Genomic DNA, 7,405 nt, shown 5'->3' on the forward strand with positions numbered 1-7,405 from the left:
TTATATTTTTTGAAATCTCTCATTTATAATAGGTCATGTCCATAAGATTTTATTGCAGAGGGCCACATTGTGAATTAATGTATGACTTTATGTTCAAGGTATTTGCATAGAATTGACACAAAATTTAATCAGACTAAAGAAATTATGATGAGGGTTTAAAATAATCTTATGGAAGTTTATCTATATTTTGTCAACATGGAAAAACTTTAGGATCTAAAGAACCATGTGAGTTTGAGGCCGTTGAATTGGAACAAGCAAATATATATATATATATATATACTGAAGAATTGTGATGAAGTCTTACCATATCTTAAGTATGGAGGGCATTCATTTAGTCTTATTTTTATCATTTTCTTTAGGGTAATTTCTTTGATATATGATATTTATGATTCATTTTAATTTTGTAGAGAATTTGCACAAACTCAAAAGGATACTATTTGACACTTATCTGAGGTAGAATGGAATAAACAATTTATTAAATGGCTTAAAGATAGGGTGAGTAAACAACAACAACAACAACAACAACAACATGAAAGATCTGCTTTAACTTTCATGCAGTCCTACCTAATATTCAACATATTATTATGGTTATATAGTTAGTGGAAATAGATGTCATTTAGACGATTATGATACCTCTCTACTTTTTCGAAGGTAGTGGTACGGATTGGGTATATTTTACCCTCCCCAAACCCCAATTGGTGAGAATATACTGGGTTTTTTGCTGTTGTTGTTGTTGTTGTCGTAGATGATTATGATAACATTTAAGAACTACAAATTGTGGTGTTATTTTAGTTGTGGAGAATGTTACTCCAAGTGAGAACGTTGATTACTATGAAGTTTAAACAAATGTTATTGAATTATAATTTGTATTGGATAGAAATGATATTATTTTCATGTGTATGATGAAATAAAGGGAGTCAAAAAATGAGTAACACTTTGTGCGTATTTATCCGGATAGATTTTTTAAAACAAATGAGACTTTTACTGTAGCGGACAAAGCATCTCAAGTGTTTTATGTTAATTATAATTACAACAAAGGTTGGTAAGTAGTGAGGAAGACTTAACCTCATGATTCCTATAAGATATTGAAAAAATTGGATGATGATATTGTAGATGTAGGAAGTCCTTCACAAAAAAAATGAGAAAGAACTAATGAGGTATACTTTTTCTTATCAAAAATTAATAATTTCATTGTTACACATTCTGATGATATGATTTCCTCTATTACTATATTGTCACATTTTTTCTTATTGTGTTTTCCACTTTTGGTTGTTTTGCAGGTTCAAGATGAAATGATTGAAGACTAAAAATGAGATTGAATCAACTATGAATAGTACTATGATGTATACATTAGTCGCACATGGTGCAATAGGAAAAGGAAGAGGACAAAGTCTAAGATCTTTGGCTAAGAAAGAGAATATGTCAACTAATAGTTTATTTCCTTAATCTAGTGATGTTGTTAAGCAATACATCCAAGAATTTGAAACAAGTAAGATATATTATATACACTATTTTGAATTTGTATTACCAACTTATTTTATATTCTTTTATTTTAAAAATATCTTCCTATTCAGCTAAAGTATAAGTAATATGATTTGATTCTCTAGGTTATATAGGGAAGGACTGAGCACAAGGGCTTAAGTATTCCACCTTATCTGCTAGCCAAGAAATGGACCATGCATAAGAATTCCATGGTTCTTGAGAAAGAGTATATTCAAAATAATACTCCATATGCTATATCTACTAATCAAGTTAAGAAATACATCCAAGAATTTGAAACAAGTTAGTTTTTTTTTCTAATATGTTGTGTATTTTTGAATATGCTATGTATTTGACCAACTTTTATGATATTTTTATTTCATCTAGGTGTTATAGGATAAGGACAAGATAAAAGACCTAGATCTTTGAGCTCCTCTTTAGGGATTTTAAAAAAAAGTGGAATCTTCAACAAGAGCACCCTCTATGCTAACCAACATTAGCCAGCCGCTTCTAAATCACAAGAATAAGTTACGCCATCTCGTTTAGTTAAGAAATGCAAAGAATGGATAAATATCCCTTGTTTGTTGAGAAAGAAGACATGTAAGCCAATATTTCATTGTCTATCTGTTGATCAAGTCATGCAATACTCAAACTACTGAAAAGGGTATATGTTGAATTCATACGTTATAACTTTGTTGAACTAAATTTGATTGGTATAGTTTTAATATTTTGTACCTTTCAATTTTCTTTTGTCTTCAATCTCTGTTTCTAATTTTTAACTAGAATTTCAAAATACTAAAATTAGTAAGTCATGCCTATATGGTCTTTCTAGTTCTAAGCAACCAACTTTTGCTTAGAAGTAAGAAATTATGAGTATGTAGGGGAACTTTGGGTGGTACATAGACAAGGTTAGACACTGGGTTAGGGCTATTTCTAGCCAAGATAACTTCTTACCTGCTTTGGCCAGCCTTATTTTTATTCCTAAGTTGGAGGTCTTATATCAACAAGTACAATGTTCCATGTTTAGTGTTTCTATTATTTTATGGGGAATATGAAGCTAGTGTAGTGGTGCGAATTGTTACACCATGTAATTCATTAATTCATATGTAAGTTCTTCTGTTGTAGAATAAAATGGTAAACAAATATCTTTTCAGTTGGCCGGTGTAGTCAACTAGCTATGCCATTGAGTAATGGTTAAATATGTGTTTACTAAAGATATGTTTCTAAATATACTCCACCAAATAGAGAATTAATCATATTCTCCGCCCTTAATTATTTTCCTATAGGTTCATCTAATTCTTGAAAGGTAAAAAGACTTTGAGGTAGAAATAAGTTCAAAGAAGTTGCTCCACTTGAAATCGAAAAAAAGTTGAAATTAACCTTTTACAATAATCGAACGATTTAAAAAAATAAAAAAAAAATTTGAGGCATTTGGAAAAAATTATTCATGATCGTAATAGATTTCCACTGGGAGTATCATCATGGAGTCATATTAGCCAAGAAAAATGGAATCACATACGGGTAGTTATTGAGGCAACATATCTACATTTGATTCAAATTCTTTTATTACTACAGAAGCTCTTCTTTTTCTTATAAAACCTGAGTTCACCATGTTGTTAATGTTCAGGTCCTTTATTGGTACTTTTTTTTGGTAAACATTTTATAGTAAACGCAATGCATTAACTTAACCCATCTTTAGATTATTGTAGAATAAATTTGAGGGTGTTAAACTGAGTGATCATCTTGATCATATTTTGAGATGGATGAATGAGTTTTGGAATAAATGAAAAGGATACTTACATGTAACATATGAGAAACATAATTCACTTCAACAAGCTCTTAGGAATAAGCCAAAGGAAATAGATAAGAAAGAATGGGAGTTGTTGGTAAAGTAATATTTTTCTTGTGAAACTTTGTAGGTATACCTAGTTATTTAATATTCTATTTTTCCAAAGCATATGTATCTTGATTACCTTACCTTCCAAAATATTTATGTTATCTAGTGTGTCAATTCAAGTATGCACCCAAAGGGATTTGTATCTGTTGCTTCCCATGAGAACTGTAATATAATAGTTGAGAAATTTTTAGCACATACAAAGCACACCCAAGCTTTACAAAAACATTCTGATATAAAAGAAATGGAACAAGTTGGACTTTGCTTGATGATATCACTTTTATTGGAGTCTTAATTGCATGTAGAAGATATAGTTTGGGCAAAAAAAAGTCAACATAGGCCAAATTGACAACAGATTAAGTGACATGTCCATGCAAAAGGTTGTGTATATTCTTAGCTATGTTAATCAAAGACAATAATTGAAATGTTAATATAAAGAAAGTTGTCTTGTTATGAAATCTATACTTGTACTTCTCTTTCTTCGTTAAATTAGTTAGCTTGTATTAGTTCAAAAATTCTAAATCTATAACTGTGACACAAGTATAAAATACAAAATAGAAAAGTGTTGAGCTAGAGTGTTAATTCCCTTAGCATAAAACTCATTACAATCTAGAATCTGCAAAGTAGGACAAACTGAACACATAATCAACAACATAAATGTCAAGAATAGGCGAGAGAGGTGAGGTATTCATTGGGCATTTATAGAGTATTCAGGTTAGAACCTCCTACTTCTAGAACCAGAATCCAAAGTTTTAGTGGGATACCTACAACTAATGTTGTCAAAAGTGAAACTTGGCTCTTAAATGGTAACAATGCATCGACCTCTTCACAAGATAGTTGTAAGAGGTCTATTAGTTGTAAGTGACCCCCTACTTTGAGACCTTGTAAGAGGTCTACTAGTTGTGGAACTAGTTGGAACTTTAAAATAAAGACCTTTATACTAGAATTATCTTGGAGATAAACCATTATTCTCTAAGATCGATTGTTGCTCATCATATAGTTCAGTATAGATAGTGAAACCAAATGATTCCAACGTTTTTCTATCTGACTATTCTTCTTTACCTAGCCTCTTATTTCTCCAATTTTTCCTTCTTTTTTCCCGTGCTTCCTTCAATTTTTTACTCACGTTAGACTTAGGTAAAACCATCTCATAACATTCCTGGAGAAATTCATTTGTTGATGATGTCCAATAGTCATTTAAACAAGATAGAGGAGGAGCTTTAGACATTTTCAGTAGCCATTCAGATGTTTCATAATTTTTATTTTGATTATTAATATTTATCTTATTGTTTTACAAATAAAGGCATGAAGCAACAAAAATGCAACAAACTGAGCTAAGTTGATGATGCTTCATCACATCGGTAGCATGCCTATTTTAGTTTCTTTGAAGCTCGAAAGAAAGATAACAAGCTTGTTCAATCTGGAGCAATTGAAAACATATGCATTTGGTAAATTAAATATGTACATTAATTACTTGAAAAAACATGAAATACTGATTAGAAATATTTCTTTATATTATTTGTAGGCTCAAATCAAAGAAATGATGAATGTAGAGCCATCTTTACCTAGCATAGAGATTGTTGAAAAATGTTGTGGACCTCAAAATTATAGCCATGTATTTGAGATTTGGGTGGAGTAACGGCAAAAGACTTTAAAGGCAGCAATTCCTCCAATGTTGAATTATTATCTATGCTATGTTATACTCAAGAGCAAAATAAATATTTGAATAAGGAAAATAAATCCTTGAATGATCGCTTGTCTACCTTAGAAGATGAGATGAAATAGATAAGGAAATAAAAGAATTCTTCACTACTCAACAACCACAAGTCAAGGCGACAACATTGTCAATTCCAATTGATTGAACACTACCTTTTATGCAACCCAAGTTAATAACCATATACCTGTCTTTTAAATTTATTTTGTTGGTTTGTGTATAGTTATTTTGTATTTACACAAATTCTAGCAGTTGCTCGACCTCTTGCTTCATGTATGTCCTGTTGAAAGTTATACCTAGGCTCAAATGCATGATTATGATGCCCTTATTTCTTTTTTAACATGATTTTGATAATTTTGATGCCTTTTTTTTTTTGGAAAACAAATCTCAATATGTTACATGGTGATAAGAAATAATAGGAGTCCTTTTTAACCAAACAAATCAAAATAAATATAAAAATTAGCAAATTACACAGTACTTGCAAAAAACTCATGTAAATGCAAATTATTTAGAAGATAGATTATTTTAGTCCAAAAAATTGAAATTTTGATAGCATCGAAGAAGCCAAACGATCCGTAATGTTCAAGTAAAGTCTTTCCTGAAAATTTCAGCTCTTCTTATTGCATGTTGCAACTTCCTAAGCTTGTAAGATGTATTTTACTATGTCCTATATGCCAATCCATGCTTCACCTTAGCGAAAACAAAAGGACCTTCCTCTCACATCTGAAATATATCGGGCTCCATGATAGACAGATCTACTCCCACAACTGAAGCCAAATCAATTTTATTTATCTTAAAGTGGTTGGGTTGGGTAATTTTGGGACCTCCTTTTGAGGAATTTTATCACCAGCTGAAACATTTATTATGTAGATTATGTAGTCATCAAACTCCAAACTTAAGTAGGGAGCCAGCTTGTCTCCACTAGATTCATAGAGGAGTATATTTGCTTTGTATATATTAGAAAGCTCTTCAAGAAGTTCAATATTAATAATTATATCTTCCCTAGTAGAAATATGCAGGCATCCTTCTATTTTTACAGCTCCAATTCTTTCCTTCGGTAATTCTCCATGTTTTATTAATAACTCTCCACCTTCTTTTTGTGAATATATCATTTGTTGTTGTTGCAAGTCTGTATTTTCCCCATAAGATCTTACATAACGCCAGTATAAGAGTGATTACCATATACCAATAGGGCCACCAATTCCAATAGTAAAGGCTCTTTCATTGAAGTTCCTGTCAGTACGTAGATGTTCCATTCAGCTTAAGTATTCGGGTGAATATATAGGTTCACGAGAGTGAGCAGCAATTCCATCCATAATATGTTGGTTATTCTAATACTTGGGTTATTTTAACGTCACAACAAAGTATATTGGTTGTTCTGATGCTTTGGTTAGCTTGATGCTTTGGAAAAAAGTTGCTTCCCTAAGATACTTCTATACTGCTTTGCAAAGCTTTTATAATCTTGGTTAATTCATCTCAAAGTTTTTCAAATTAGTTTTTCTTATTTTGTTGCAGCATTTGTTGATGTTTGTAGATAACCTTTAGACTACTTTTGGGTGAGAGGTTTAAATAATTCTAATGTAAACTTTATGTCACGCCCTAGTTTCTCAGATTATGACGGTGCCTACTATAATCTATCAGTAGGCATGTCAACTTATCGTTCGAAACTACTAGGAACAAACTACCTAGAGAATTGGAGGAAAAATGTCAAAGAAATGAAATAAAAGATTAAAATACATAAGATAGTCCAAAAACTTAGTGGAATCAGTACAAGAGCTTCTAATGTAAAATGATTACAAAATAAATTACTGAATGAATATATTGATACAACCCATCTCTTAATATAGCATAATGATTAGCCTAATACATAGGAGGGAGAATAGCAATGCTTTAAATGCCAAGAGCTCACCCTATGTCTCTTAATCATAGCTTCTCCACATGATGCATACAACAATAATGAGAACTCATACTATAACCTGTAGGCTACAAAAGTGTAGTATGAGTACCAAACAAGTGCTACTCTATAGCCAACTACCGACTGAGCTCCAAAGATAATGGAAATATACATAACATGTAAGCAAGAATGTAAACTAATATAGTAAAGCTAAGGAGACAATAAGGATAAACTATCATATTCTGGACATAAATAGGAACCTTGGCACTATGTAGTATATTGCGGACCCATATACAAATAAAAAGCATATGAAGGATATGTAATGGTATACAAGGCCAAGGAATCGGCATACAACATGAAAAAATGAAGGAAGGGAAGGATGCACGGTAATACCATAACTACATATATAAATGTATTTACATAA

The 7,405-nt window shown here is 31.3% G+C and overlaps 1 pseudogene; it reads right to left on the reverse strand.

The window, feature by feature from the left end:
• Window positions 1–5,694: 5,694 nt before the first annotated feature.
• LOC107849209 lies at window positions 5,695–6,403 on the reverse strand (annotated as a pseudogene).
• Between the last annotated feature and the right edge of the window lie 1,002 nt (window positions 6,404–7,405).

This window comes from Capsicum annuum, chromosome 12, assembly GCF_002878395.1.
Source record: "Capsicum annuum cultivar UCD-10X-F1 chromosome 12, UCD10Xv1.1, whole genome shotgun sequence".
NCBI classification, from domain to species: Eukaryota; Viridiplantae; Streptophyta; class Magnoliopsida; order Solanales; family Solanaceae; genus Capsicum; species Capsicum annuum.